The following is a 16,533-nucleotide window of genomic DNA, read 5'->3' as shown; positions in this document are numbered from 1 at the left end:
TTTTTTTTTTTTTAACGGAGATACTCCAATGTACAGCCGGGCCCGCGTCTTCAAGAGGCGTTCATCTCGGCTTCAATCAGCCACACCTGCCATTAGAGCCCAGCCGCGAGGCTAATGCGATGTGACAGTTGTCAAACCACGTGCCGTGTCACCTCACATCCTTCGAGGAAATCTCATTCGGTGCTCACTGCTTTTTATAGCGACCTCTTTTGAAAAAAAAAATTGATATGAATGAATAAATAAATAAAAGTCCTGACAATGATTGTCCAAGCGGTCAAAATGTTATAGCCGGGAGGTGTACATTGTCATGCTGATTCTTTATTTATTCATTTATTTATTTAATTGACATTTTTCGATACACGGATGAGGCGTTTCGCTACCTATTTGGCGTTTGCACACGATGGATTATGATAAATATAAAATAAAGATATTGTTATGTCAAAGTACACCACCCAAGCAGCTATTTTACATGTGTTTCATTAAAATATATAAAATCTAGCGAAATAGTGTGCTAAAAAAAAAAAACAAAAACATGGAACACGTGGTCCTGGACTAAAGACACGCTCCTGTTCTAAAGCTTCGTGGACAAAAACAGAAAAGCGAGCTCGCCAAAAGAAAAAGGTTGTTTGTTGATAGCGGAATGAAGCACAGGGCAAGTGTGGTTTGTCACTTTGATCCGCAACAGAGGTCAATCTGCAGACCTCATCACTCTTCACTAAACGCACGCGCGCGCCCGCGCACACATCCGTCCTTATTATTACGGTCCAATTTACCCTGCCTTCAGCTTCTATCCGTCAAAGCCCTGACGACAGAAACCATGAACGGACTTTGCACCGTTGGTGTTAATAATGCGCCTTTCGGGGCAACAAAAGGCTACGTCTGGAAGTCTGGACATTGGACATTTTTTTTTTTTGCATTTACAGAACATTTAGAGGACGGCAAAAACATCACGGCCAAAAATGAGGACGACGGGCGCATTAACGCATTTTCGGAGGTAGACGGCCTCAGACGTCACCTGAGGACAAGCGAGAACCGATACCAGGTATCGGTACGACCTTATTTCAATGTATCGGGTACTCGTGAAGGCAGCCGAGCCCAGCAACCGATACTGCCATGCGCGGCTGACAGAATTTTTTTTTTTTTTCCTGTGTGAATTGCATCCTTCGCCATCCTCTCGCATCAAGACACAATGTGAGTAATGTTTATAAGCTTTCTGTTCATGCTTGGGAGTGTATTAGTAGTGTGTCGCGACCAACATGTTACATTTTGCTAACTCAACTCATGACGGCTTTCTGCATTATCATCCATATATTTACTTCACATATTTGAGAATAAGAGAGTTTTATGATTATTCAGTGCCTTAGGTATACTTTTCTTGTTGAACGTAGTACAGGCAACATAGCTAGCTTACTTACTACTTGTGCGTACTATGCTATACCTTGACTGAGCTCTGCGTTAAACGCTCTGAATAATCGACCTAACCGCCTGAAGTGTCCGAATTTCAGAAAGCGAGTAAGGTCTTTGTTCTCAATAACCTGCCATCGGGTTCATTTTACAGTCCGTATCAAAAGCACGAGTGGTATCGGTACTCTGTTTGGCGGTATCGGTCCGACAAAAAAAGTGATATCAAACATCCCTCGACCTCACTGTACTTTTTCTACCTCACTGTACTTTTTCTGGGGGGGAAAACAGCTTTCAGGCTGCGGTTTCCTTGACGTTTAAACCATTTGTATGTCAAAACCAGCTCCCTTTAGACATGGCCTAATAGCTTTTTATCATGTCTTCAAATGTCATCGCTGCATCCGCAGGTGACCGGCACGGTAGCGCGCAGACAGCTTGTCACACTCGCTCCGAGTCTTTGTCCTCGCCGTCACCTATTTCGACAGCCGTGTGTGTGTGTGATAAAAAAGGGGGGGGGGGGGGGGCGAGCACTCGTTTGTGCTCCTTGCTATGGGACTTCTTGGGAGTTCAATAACCCCGTGAACCTTTTCCTTCAGGGGTGACTGCTGTCACTTAGCTGTCACGTGGCATTAATGTAAAAAAAAAAAAAAAAAAAAAAAAGCATATATACAGCGGTGGGAAGTAAGTACGAGTCAGTTCAAATACGAACGTACATAATGTGAAATGTGAAAGGCACTTCATTCCATTTTTTTTTTCATTTTCAACATTTTTTGACGTCAATGGCCTTTTCGCGTTACAGGCATCCCATTCATGTGGAAAAAAAAAAAAAAAAAAAAAAAAGACGAAATCGGACATACATATTTTTCACAGGGCGGCGACGATTTACATATACACGCAAACATACACCTATACATATACAGTGCATTCACACATTGTCAAACACTTATCTTTTCTTATTTTTACACGAATCACGTTTCCGCGTCGCAGACACATCACATGAATGTGAAAATTAAAAAAAACAGCCACGATAAACATATATCGCACATATACATATATGATACATCCATATGCATGATGTACATCCTGTACATGTGTGTCGACACGTTCCCACTATATATATAAAATTGTATTTTTCATGATCTTTTCCGCGGGCGTCTGTGCAGAGTGTTTACTTTTGCCACCTCTGCAACACGGCGCGAGTGTGCTTGCCGTGTTCTCATGTCAGGCTGGCCAAGATGAAAGGAGGTGTTGTGATGTGTACTCTCACCCTATTCCATCTCACTTTCGCCCAATTGGAGGAGCCACCGTGCTCCCGCCACCTGCCATCCGTTCTGTAAAAATAACCCGACGTGGCGCCACTGTCACTGAACTATTAATAGCTAAGCAAGCCCAGTTCACCGCGACGATCAGCTTTCGTCTACACTAACGCTTGGATTCATAGGGCCTTACGACCTTATTACCCTTTAAAAATATGGTTCAAAGACGCTTTGAAGCAAACGTACTGGAAGTGTTTCTTCAGCTAGAGCGAATGCGGAGGGAATCATGAGCAGTTCCGAGGCAGGGTTGCCAAAAGAAAAAAAAAAAAAAAAATGTCAAGGAAAGCCTTCTAGAACATCCGAACATGAGCCGGTGTTCATTTGAGGCACTTTAAAAGGTGGCAGTTATGCGCTGACTCCCATTTAAATGTACAGCAATCGGTTAATTCCGAACACAGCCACATTCCAGTCGGAAGAGGGTCAGAAGACTCTCTGGAACTTCCATTTATTATTATTTTTTTTTTTTATCCCTACGATTTATGCCCGACGTTATCATTTTTGTCATTATTCTCTGTACTCATGTTTTTGTTTTAATGACTTTAATTTGAATTAATGTGGGCAAGAGGTCATTCCTTGCAATCTACTGCCTCTTACTTATCAGAGCGCACAATGTTGATGGCAGAAACTGTCACTCGGCACAACTTTTTTTTTTTTTTTTTTTTTCCTTTTCCTTTTTGAAAGCAGAGATTTGTGCTCTAGTGAGTTGTATTCCACCGGCGTGCCGTGATGTGTGTGATGCATCGGAGAGCTGCTGGCGAAGGCGTGTTGTGTGTTACGGAACACGTGAGCGGCTGTGTGGGCCAGAAATCACAGCAGTGGAAAATCCCATGGATTCATACGCATTGATTGGAATTGTGTCTCATAACGGGAAGAATGAACGAACGCGAGGGAGGGCAGCGGGGGCTTTGCTGCACAAGCAAACGGGGCATCTTGTTTTTGGAATGAGAAATACGAATAACTAGACCCCGACCGACGCGGAGTTTTTGAGGCCGATGTCGATAATTGGCAGAAGAAAAAAAAAATCGGTAACCGATTCGTCAGCCGATTATTTAAAAAAAAAATATATATAATGAATAAAATAACTTCTTTGTTGGTCCCTTAAGACTTAGGACAACTAGGATATGAATTACAGGTTGTTTTACTTTGTCCTTTAGTATTTGGTTAACTTTTCAATTAGAAAACCGTGCAAAAAAGAAAAAAAAAAAAAAAGCATGAAATGAAGAATTTAGCTTTAGATTTTGGGTTAGTACATATGACTTAAAAAACAAAAACTTTCTCACATGTCAAAACATGTCATCTTTGACAGAGTTGCATTTTAAAGCTGTGCTTGCATCGAACCGAACAGAATCAAATTTGAAATATATCGACATAAGTACCAAATCTTCCTTTAATGGAGAGATATATCTTAGAAGGAAATGGCACATTTACAGTACCGACCACAGTTCTTTCAAATGTACGTAAAATGACAACAAAAAGTCACTGTATACCCTCTCAAACGGAGCCGTACAATATTGGACCGAATGGAATCATTCACTTTCAAATGCAACCGCCCTTAAATCGTTTCATCCATTCCGTAAATCGTTTTGGCATTTGAAAGGACGGGGAAAGATATAATCCACACAGAATAACATTCTGTCGGCCATGAATGTCCTTGACTCACTGCCCATAACTAATCAACAGCGTTTACTGTTGCATAAGAAAGCGCGACAATAATCGGCATTCAATCGGCAAAACTGCGGCCGATTATTACCTTACCTCGGCCGACGAATCGGTCGGGGCCCCGCTTATCGCGTTGCCGTTTTATAGCGAAGGGACAAGGCTACTTGTTTGGAGGTTTGAAAAGGACACAGGCATGAGGACAGCTGCTCGGTGTCAGGTTGGCGAAGCAGGTAAACTCTCGGGTGAGACGGGTATGGAAAAGGCGGCGCGGCTGAGGTGACCGCCCCGAGGCATCGTCGCCGGATACGACCGCTCGCGCCGACGCGGAGGAGGTCAACTGTCCGAGCCTCGCGCCAGCTGCTCCGACGGACTCATGAACGACAGCCCATCGTTTGGCGCGTGCGCCCGTCCACTCGTCGCGTTCCGGCAAAGCGGACCCGCGCTTGACCGGGATCCGACACCAGTGAGCTGTTCCCGTATTTTTTTCCCCCTCTGGAACTTAGCCGCAGTCATTAGCTGACAAAACGAGGTCTCGCTCAACTGAAAAATGTGTTATGTGTTTGAAAATTGCCATGCGTGTATCCTGCTTATCTTAGCACAATATCAAAATGGGCTTTTGGGCCTCCGTGTTAGCCTTGGGGTCACTCTTTGTTGCAGAGGCAGAACCATGTTTGGAATTTAAATGCGGCCGGGGAAAACAAAGCTTTGCTGCGCCGTTTCTCTCAAATTGCATTACACGCACGTCTATTAAAGGCCGGTCGGAGAGAAAGCAATGGAAATGTTTGCCTCAAGTGATTTGAGGTCAATCAAACGCCCGAGACTTTTTTCTTTTTTTTTTTTTTTTTTTTTTGTCGGAAAGCAAGTCTCGACAAAATGAAAATGGCTTTGTACCTCTCTCAAGATCCCTCGTGAACACAAACATGCATTTATTTGTTTGCCAACGTCTCATTAACGAAGGATGGCGAATAATGCGGGGTCCAGTTTGAGCATAAGAAAACACAAACATGAAAACGTGCCATTTGGACGCAATTTTTAGTCATGTCAATTTATCATCTTTTGTGAAATATGGATCGATTTGACGGATGCTTGCGCACTCTTACTGCCTGGTTCGCGAGCGCAGCGTCGAGGCCAGTCCACTCCTCCTCTTTTCCATTCTAATCGCTAATCAATTTCCACTCCAAGGAAAACAGAGAGCTGTTAGCGGCTCCAAACAGGCGGAAACAGGCTAGGTAGCGGATCAAAGCGTTGCTGCGTTGCTAATACTCGTCCGGGTGCAAACCTTTCATGTGGACGGGCAAGCGGCTGCGTGGATAATCCACATGATTATACGCAGGCGGTACGGCTCACTCCCAACGTGAACGGCGCCAGCACCGAGATGGCCGGCCATTGTGTTATCTTGCCATTTATTACCCGTAATGAGAGCTACTAAAATCTAAAAGTTTGTCATTCTTGACGTAAATGTCACACTCAACGGGGTGTCATTAGCGACACTTCATTAACGAATTTTCTGCGTGTAAAGCTAAAAGGGTCGTTTTAGGCGAAGTGACTATATCAGTGGGAAATTGACGGTGGGTGTTGAAATTGTCCCATTGTAAACGATTAGAAGCAGAAATAATTCATCCATCGCAGAGTGAAACATGAAACATTGTTTTTGGACGAACATTACACGTTATATTCTTCACTGTTCTAGAAGTCGAAATAACACTTATGTGTTTGTAATTTCATATGTACCTGTGGCTAAAAAGCGACGCGTGGAGAGTCTCTGTCGCGCGACACGCACAAGAGTTTTGGCAGCAAAAATTATGTTCCCGGGGGTACGCCGTATCGACACGGTACATTTACAGGGTAGGTGAAGTAAAATAAAAATTCAAAATTGGTAAGAAAATAACTATTTTTATTACAAATTGATTGGAATGTGTCATTTTATTGATTACATTGGAATATGAACGTAAATGTTTACGTTTCAATATAAAGCACCAATTAATGTCCTCAAACGTCGTTCGGAATATCACCGAGAAACGCCTGAACCCGTGTCTTCAAGTCTTCCACAATGTGAGGGTTTTCCTCCTTTTTTGGCGTATTTTCCTTTTTTCGCAAGGACTATCGTGATACTAATTTGCTCGAGCCGCTTAATCTCATGTGATGTTCTCAAGTTTTTGGAGTCAGTTCAGATTTTCCCATAATGCATCACTGCCCGCCTCGCCACAATCGTACTTTTGATGCGCTTTACGAAAAGGAAAGAGGCCAATATTTGTGATAAAAGTGCGCAGACGGGCTGAGAAACGTAACAGCTGAGCCATCATGAAAGAGCCTCAGAATGTTCCCAATCTTTGATGATTTTTGGGTGATTATATGTGAACATACTCATGAAAAAAAAACCGTTTTGGACGTGCAGTGCGAATGCTTCTCTCTGAGCGTCGTACTTTTCACCCACATTAGCGTGAACGCCTTGTCGTTCAACATTCGCAGCAAACATCAAGCTGGAAATAATGAACGTCGTGTGCGCGCTAATGCGGACTGACGGGAAACAAGGAATCAAAAGAGCAAAGGCGCCGAGTGACTCAGCTCCGTTTGTGAGGAAAAAGCAGCAGGGGGAACCGAACGGCGGAGGTCCGTTTGCCGCCTGCGGTGTCGGGCCTGACGCGGATCCCGGGTGACAGCCGCTGCGGCGTAAGGTGTGGGCGGGTCTGCTCGGTGGGTCGCCGCACGCACAGTACAAAGTACAAATAGCGCGTGACCGCGCTTCAAGGGGGAGTTTGTCGCGTTGAAAATGCTAGCTACATTTGAACGTAGCCTCGCTATAATAATAACAATCCCTGCCCGCCTCCAGTCGCGACGCTAACTAAGTGTGGACGGTGCGACTCAGCAAAAACAATGAAAATTCCCTCCCTCGATGAAATGTGAGGTGCTAGGAAGCTGACCGGGAATGTCAGAAAGCTAGCAGCCGCAGCTTGATACGCGTGACATTTGCTAATGTCATCGTGTTCGGAGGCAGTTAGGCCGCGCAGCTTGCGAGGCCACCGGTTGGACCGCGGCGTAACTGACTTGAACATCATCGGCGGCATTTTTCTCGATTGCTTTTGCCCTCGTTTCAGGAATCTTTATTTCCCCCCCCCCCTCTTTTTATCGCCATCTGTTTATGATCGATCCCGCCTGTCAGCGCAAACTGCTTATCTTTGCCCACCGAGTCTCCCCCGGCGTCTGTTCTGAAATATGATTTATTGGAAGGGACGAACATCAAAGTCATTGCTTGCTATTTCTTTTGACAAAAAGTGCACTTTATTAGGTACGCCGATCCATCCATCACGGTTATAAGTGTTGGAATTTTTACCATGGTTGTTTTTTATTTTGTTTTGAGGTTGTTTTTTTCTTCTCAAATGTAGTTAATTTGCAATTGTTTAAAGAGCATAGCTTTTCATTAGTTTTGAGTTTATTCATTTATTTTTTATTTTTTTTAAATTGTGTATTTCACGCGAGCAAGGTGATCAAAACAGCAGGTAAAGTATCGTGTTTATATTTTTCAAAAATGTATTTATTTGAATATTTTCAAACCTTTTAAAAACAACCATCCACCAATCAAATACAGATGCAAACTTTGAAGTAGAATAATCGATAGTTGGATTCATTCTATCTACGATTCTAAAGTCTGACATTTCAGGGCTCCAAAAATAACATTTCAACCTCGTCACCTATCCATCCATTTTCTACAGCAACACCTACTAGAGTTCAGACGTCAAAAATCTGCTTTGACTTTGGAAAACAACCATCAACACTTTTGCCCATTTTCTCGCCTATGTCACAGATCCAACCAATGAACTGATTCGTCGATCGGCGCTGTTAATTCGAAATAATGTCCCGTTTTCGAATAGGGGGTTAGGGATGGAAATGAAAACGTTTGCTTTTAATCCAATTCGTGGAGCAAGACCAGCGTCTGGAGCGTGTAGCACCTGCGGACAAAAGCGTGCGATAATGGAGCCGCCGGGCCCGAGGGAGAAGCGATCTTGCCGCACCGTGAGAAGCGTTTGGAGGAAGCTCAATAAGTCATGACCCCGAAGAGGTTTTTGCCACGCGGCGGCCCGGGCTTACGCTCATGAGCTGTGACGGAGGCAGGAGGTGCACCATTAGGCCTGAATTCTCAAAGGTACGCCATCAGACAAAGAAATTCGGGACACTTTGCTCAGCGAGCAAATCAGATTGGCCAGATGCTGAGTGCAATCTGCCATGGCGTGCTCCCCGCCGAGTCCCGATCCACGCCGTCTCCTAACAGCCTGTCATTGATAACGTCGAGCAAAATGCCATTAAAAAAAAAAAACAAACAACAAAAAACAGTCAAACCGTTTTGCCGTGACTCGGTTTGATTATTTGGCTTTGTTTCGCCAGCCGAAATGTGAAACACCGCAGAGAAGAGTGTTCTTAACAACCCGAGCAAATTGGATTCATTGGAAAAAAAATAAAAAATAAACACCAAGCATAGCAAATGAGGATTCCGAATCTGGAAAAATGGAGCTGTGGTCGTATCCGCTCAATGTGCTATCAATCAAATACCTCTAAGTTGCGTGTTACATCATCCAGCTACACATAGCTACATGGTTGAGCCGCGGGAATAAATCCGCTGAAAGCTTCCGGTGGCTGGACTATATCCCACCGGATCGTCGCAAGGCTTTCGACGTCGCGATAATGAGGCACTCTAAAGTGGCCGCACCAACGTGAAGCCCAAGTCCACTTGCTTGTCAAGTTGTATTTTAAAAAAAAATGTTTTAGCTCCTTCTCGCTCTTCTGCTGGTCTCTGAAGGATGTGCGCGCACTCACAGCAGGCAACCGGGCACTCTAAAGTGGCCGCACCAGTGCACTATCAAAAGTTAAAGTTAAAGTTTTTGTGGGTGTAGGCACAGCTAGCTAGCTAATTGCATCACGCAAATGCGCAGGATAACCACGCTCTAAAAACAGTTGGTTCAAAAATGACATCATTTTGGGTCAAAAATGGACCGATCCACTACTTGGGTCAATTTGACCCAACCTTCTGGGTAGTTTTGGACAAAACAAGGCAAGAAGGTGGGTCAAGTTAACCCATTTAGTGGATCAGTCCATTTTTGACCCAAAATTGTGGTCTTTTTAGCCCAACTGTTTTTAGAGTGATGGGAACGAAGGCACTCAAGTTTTTACGAGCGATCGACTGATTAATCGGCCGGCCAACAACAGCTTTCTTAAATTCGGTAACAATACGATTTTTTTGGCAGATTTTTATCTTTTTTTGTACATTTTAATACATTATAACATAAGACAAAGATAATGACATTCAAAAGCTACTCCCACCAAAAAACGATTTTTTGGGGGAAGATTTTTCTCTCGAATATATCAATAAATATTAAAGGACCAACAGTCTAATGTTCTGTCTGTAATTCTTATTGTTATTATTGACAGCATCAATGGACCAAAAAAATAAGGTACCGGTAATTAGTTTTTTTTATTATTATATCGATTTTAATTAATCGGACGATTATTAAGTCATCAGAATTTTAATCTGCCAAATACCGGAATCGACTTCGGGCTAAAAAAAAAAATCCTTATCAGTCGGTCCCTAGTTTTTATATAGTTGTGGAGGAGCCACTGAAGGGTTTAAGGCAAGATGCGGTTGGACGCCCCCTTGAATGTACTGTAGTATTTGCGTGCTGGATGCGTGTTCATTCATTTCCATTCTCTGCCATCGTGTTTTGATCCAATACACCTGTGGTGATTTTTGCGGCGCTAGAATGGATGAACAAACAAGCATTTCCAATATTTTCAATACGAAACATGTACGGTATTTGATAAACAAGAAAACAGAGTCATGAGAAAAAAATTCATCAGTTCAACCCGCTACCGTTGTATTTGGATTCATACTTAACAAGGCGGCGGTAAAGGCCGGCTCGGCCAAAGGTGCTTCATTACCGGCTCGGTAAGTGAGCGTATGTGACAGCTGGGGCAAGGCAGAGTGCGCCACATAGGCAGGCCGAGAACTGCTACTTGGCAGGCAGGTCCAAAGTGTCAGCGCCCATTCCGAGCGTCACGTCTGAAGAGGACGCTTCTCATCAACGTCTCTTTGCTCAGCCAAGAGTGCTGCACAAGGTTTTTTTTTTGTTTTTGTTTTTGGCTATCGGAAATGGAATCATTCCGACCGCTGTGATTGCTTTTTTTTGGCAGATGTGTGATGTTGAAAATGCACTCACATTTTCATCAGTGAGCTCGTCTGCCTAAAAAGATGAAGCATTCCAGGTTAGGTACGAGAACCGTACGATCAAGAGATGATACAGCTTTTCTCATGGAACAAACGCGGGTGGATTAAATTAAAGTAGTACAGCCGACCACCGAGGTTCAAGCCTTTGCATGCGTTTTTTAAAATTCAAGTCATCAAAGGCAAAAAAAAGCAATGTAATATCAATATCATATCAATACCATTCAAACATTCCGAGAATATCAAATAAGCTTTACCTGTAAAACTTACAGCGTATTTTCAGTTTATCCGGAAATTTCGCCTGAAAGCAATACATCCCCAACTTTTTGTGAGTAGAGTACATCAATGTGGAAAAATCGTACCCGTTAACCGCTTGCGACACATCGGGGGGATTAGATGAGTTGATCTCTATGAGCTGACCTCAAGGGGAAATAAATCAAGTCCGAACATCGCGCGGCGCAAAGTCGCGCGATAGAGCACATTTCATTGAACACCCCGCTTGCATGTTTGGTGTACACTTCACGGGATTTATAAAATGAGGACTAATGGAATCTTTAAGCCGAAGGCTTTCCGAGAGCGCCCGACGCGGCAGCTAGCGCGGGCCCACCTAAGCTAGTAAACGTACACGCAGGCTGAGGAATATTTCGGGCACTTATGATTTTACAGATGTCGTAAATAGCCAGCCAGTGTGCTGACTATTGGGACAGAGTGTGCAGACCTTGTCTAAGACGATTTATACCGGTGATGAGTTCTCGCCCCGTCTTGTGCGGGGGAGTTAAACAGCCCTTGACCAAAGTTTATCGCCGTTTCTTGAAAAGGCCGTAAGCCTGGCCGCGAATGGCGGAGCCTTCCACAAAGCGTGGGGCTTTACTTTCATTTTCCAGAGGTTGTTGTCCGTTCAAGCGCTTAAAGAGCCGCCTGATTAGAGGGTCAATAACGCCAGACATACGCTCACGCGAGAGCGCAAATGGATTTCGCGGGGTCAATAAGGCATCATCGCAGTTATTACTTTTACAACCTTCAATTTGCATGGCTGAAATGACTAACGAGCAGTTCATGCCCAGACTGCCCGTCCAGAATTATCTTGACCCGTCTGAACTCATAAAATAGCATTTGTTGACTTATTCCCACAAGCCGCGTAGGTGCCTTTTTGATACGTTTCACCCCTAAAAGTCTATTGTGCAAAGTTTCCATTGAACTTGACACGAATTTCACGCTTTTAGAATGGTCACACATTTCTTAAAACAAATTCACGGCAATGAGACAATGCAAAGAGCTAAAGCTTGCTGACAGGGTGGACATTTTGTCGAATGTTAGCATTTTTATGGTGGGACCGTCACCTAGCAACGTGATTTTCAGTGAGCAAGCTGACCGTGTGCTGTCGGTACACATTTTGAATTTCAGAAAGGTTTTGAGCAACCAATGTTCCATGAAGACAGGGTGGACATGTTACGCTAGACAACGTTCAACGGCACTGATTTAATATGATGAAAATTATGAATCAATAGTGTAAATATTCCTCCGCATGACCACAACTATCCACAGAAATGCTGGTTGCAATGTCACTGAAATGCCTCAAAAATGACAGGGTGGACAGTAACATCAGGGACCCGCGGGTATAAACTTGATATGATGATGAAAATCGTATCAACACGGTGAAAGTTTGAATTGAAACCACGTGATTGTTCATGAAATAAAACAAAAATGAGAGGACCTAACTAAGTGAAACTACATCTTATATTTATAAAAATAAACCAAGACTATAATTACAGCGCAAATGTCCTTCATTTTCTGCTTTGTCAATTCATTTCATACATGAGTAAGGTCGTTTATCTTGCACTCTTCCAATACTCAATCAATTAAAACAAATCATAACAGGGCTAATTCTAAAACTGAGAGAAACTGAACTGAATCAAAGTGTTTTCGTCAAAAAACAAAAACGAATAAAAACTAACAAAGGAGTTCCAAAACCATATATAAATAAATATATAAATAACTGAATTTACTAAAACTAAAGTGAAGCCAAATAATAAAATAACCAAACCAAAAATAATCAAACAAAATAATGCTGTACTTTTCCCCCCCTTTTTTTCAAATCTTCCATCATATTACTGAATGCTGCATCCAAATAACCGATTTCCCCCGTTCGCTCCCTTCAAGACTGCAATTGCAGCTGCAGCCCTGTCGCGTGGGTTCTTCATTGCCCCCCCCCCCCCCCCCCCCCCTGTGGAATTCCCGCTCCCACGTGTCAATCACACCACTTGAAGGCCGACAGTTTTACACACGCATTTTAATGACGCATTACACTCCGGGTTGGCTGCATTAGTGCCATTACTCCCAAACATGGCTGGCAAGAAAAGAATGATTTATGTTGATGGATTTTGCACAAGCACAATCACAACCGCTCCTTTTGACCGACTCGCCGGTCAGTTCATTAGGTACCCAGGCGAAATCTGCTTGGAGAAGCTTTGATATAAAAATGCATTGTGAATATCATCCATATGACGTACATGCCAAATGTATACCAAAAGGCAAATATGTGAGGCACGTAACGTGCTTGTTCCGTATGCTTTCCATATGAATTATATTACACCACTCAAAGTGCACTCATGGTACAGATCTGACTCTAATTGCCTGTACTTATGCAAATATGAGCATGCAGCATGCCGTTCGCCGTATCAGCGCATCTATAATGAAAGCATAATTCATTTCTTAATTCCACCTCTCTGCTGTTCTTATTGTCTATCTATAGATTAGGGCGGGGTGAATAATGATTGCATAACAATGGCCTCACTTCATTTGCCCCACACATGTACTTGCTTGCTGTGAAATCTTCCGCGACAAAAAAAAAAAAAAAAGTTCAAAGAAAAATTGTATTTGAGTATTTATCTGTTCATTTTTCATGTTATGTTATGAATATTAAAGTGGAAGTCAACCCAAACACATTTTTTTCAAGAATATGTTCTGTGCAGGCCCACTGGTTGAAACAAGGCAATATGATTAATATGAAATAGGAGTTAAGCAGCAAAATCGACCCGTTTTTAGCCATTTCAGGGGGGCGGCCATTTTGTCACTTCTGTCAACTGAAAATGACATCACAACTACTCAGGGCTCAGGGAACGACCAATCACGGCCCAGCTGTTTTCTGAAGCTGAGCGTTATCTGAGCCCTGAGGGTGTGTGACGTCATTTTCAGTCGACAGAAGTGATAAGATGGCCGCCCCCCGAGATGGCTAAAAACGGATCGATTTTGCTGCTTAACTCATATCCATGAACACAATATTAATCAGAATGTTTCAATTAGTGGGCCTGCTGGGAACATATTCTTGAAAAAAATGTTTGGGTAGATTTCCTCTTTAAGGGTGCTCTAATGAAGGGTGCTATATAAACGATAAATGTGAAACATTTATTCATCGATGTTATACTGTAATGAAAAAGACATGTGACTATGCAGTTCAGGGAATATTTAGAGTGATTAAAAAAAAACAAAAAAAAAAAACAAGGAAGAAATTGGTCCTTTTTCTGTATTTTGACCATATCAAATAAATGCTCAAAATGACAATTTCTGTATTTGGAATTTTGGAGATAGTTTATAATATCAGATTCATAAAAACTGATCAGTGTTTGCAGTGATCGTTTCATTAGCCCTGAAAAATAACCGCATAGTGAATTGCAATCGCAATATCAAGGAGAGAAAAAAAAGTCACAATCAACATATATTTTTCACGATTGATCAGCCCGACTAATGAGAACAAGGACTATAAAAAAGGCCTGGCTGGATGGATGATCCACAGATGAGAAAACAGCAAAAACAAGCACATTTGCTCTACAAGAGCATCTTCCCTGTCACACGCACGCAGGTGTAAAGTAACAATCAGGCAGAGGAAAAAGTGAGAAGAAAAAGGAGGCGTTTGAGTGCGTCCGCCTTCCTGCTACCCGGAGCTTTTAGTCGCTATCCGCTCCATCGACTGGCCCTCCGTGAGCCAGCCAATCACACGCTGGCGAGTCAGGACCCGAAGCCTCTTTTAGCCCGCAATCAACACCCTGCAGTGGCCGTGGCTGCGGAGCGCAGCTGTGACTGCGTGGCTTTTTGACCCGCGGAGAATACACTGAGTGAGATCATACTGCCGCAAAACGCGCAACATTTGAACTTGCGCATCCAGACGTGTTTTGCGTGTTTGAACATATCCAGAAATATCCGGGGAGGGATCCTTTCCCAAAGCCCCCGTGGACAGATGGCTTTGTTGTGCACCGGGCCGAATGAATGCTGCTACTATCTCGTACATCAACCTCGATATTAGAGTGAGCTTGCTGGTAACAACACACCGCTGGGACGTGAGGAAAATGTCCACAAAATGCACTCTAATCTCCAACATGCTGCCCTCCGCAGAGACTGCGGCGGGAATAAAAAGGCTTACATGGCACCTCGGGAAAGAATCGCAATGTCAACAGTAAGCTGCAAATTGGAAATACTTTTGTTATATTATTACGAGAAAAGTGGAAATGTTACAAGTTGGCAGTAACGTTCTAGTTTTTTGGGGTCGGGGTTGTAGGCCTATTGTTTTTGAGAAAAAAAAGTCGCAAGATTATGAGGGGAAAAAAATAGTAATGCTATGAGAATAAGATTCTAGACTTTCAGAGGAAAATAATAATATATAATGAAACATTCGCAATGATAACGTGAATGAAGTTGTATTGTAACTGGATGGGAAAAAAAAGTCGAAGCCACTGTATTAAAGTTAAGTCAACCCAAAACATATTTTTGTCAAGAATATGTTCCCAGCAGGCCCACTAGTTGAAACAAGACATTTTGATAAATATTGCGTTTGTGCAATAAGAGTTAATTCACCCGTTTTTAGCCATCTCTGGGGGCGGCCATTTTGTCACTTCTGTCAACTGAAAATGACATCACAAGGTAATGACCAACCACGGCTGACCCGTTTTCTGAAGCTGAGCCGTGATTGGTCGTTACCTGAGCGCTGAGCAGTTGTGATGTCATTTTCAGTCAAGAGAAGTGACAAAATGGCCGCCACCAGAGATGGCTAAAAACAGAGTGGAATTTTGCTCCTTAACTCAATGTTCCACAAACGCAATATTAATCAGAATGCCGTGTTTCAACTAGCGGGAGCGCTGGGAACATATTCTTGAAAAAAATCAGTTTGGGTTGATTTCTTCTCTCAGCACAGTTTGAACATTTACTTCAGTCATTCTTTCACGTTCCGCTAGAGGGAGCTATACTAGCAATGTTCGATGTTACTTTGTTTCAGACCGGTAACAGTCCAGTGTTACATTCACTTTTGAGTACCCAGCTACACAAAGTACCGATACCTTTAGTACTTATGATACATGAAATGTCAACTAACACAATAAAGATAATTCTGAACAAAGCCCTTTCTGTGATGATGATTCACCGATTTGTCCAACGGCCACAGTGCAGTGTAGCACCGACAACTCCGAAGGAAGACTTACTCAATGTATTTATTTTTTGCTGTAAGTATCGGTGGCTGGTATTGGCATCCTTCACAAGTCCCGGATACTTTTAAATAAGGCAGGCATCAGCCCGATACCGATAACAAATAGCTGGTATCGTCACTCGAGACGCAGGGAGGACATGTGTGGCCGGACAAAAGAGGCAGAGAGGAAGAATCCGAGGCGACAATGTGGAGAAAGTTGATTCCGACTATTTCAGTGTCAGTGTGACACGCGGAATATGGGAGCCATCAGACTGCAACATATTGCCCCGCAGCTGACAGGCCCAGCCGTCAAAACCATCTCGGAATCTGCTGCTTTCGCCCTGGGGAGCTGAAGCACAGCAGAGGCAGCGCGCATCACCATCAACATTTTCATCCAAAGGGGACGCACATACACAAACACACAAACACAGTTCTTTGCATTTTGCCCACATTAGATAATGGCAAGGATCGGTCCCACTTGAGTCAAATGGTAG

Source organism: Filicampus tigris, chromosome 14 (genome assembly GCF_054856515.1).
Source record: "Filicampus tigris isolate MCC_2025a chromosome 14, RoL_Ftig_1.0, whole genome shotgun sequence".
NCBI classification, from domain to species: domain Eukaryota; kingdom Metazoa; phylum Chordata; class Actinopteri; order Syngnathiformes; family Syngnathidae; genus Filicampus; species Filicampus tigris.
Note: the sequence above shows the minus strand (reverse complement) of the source record.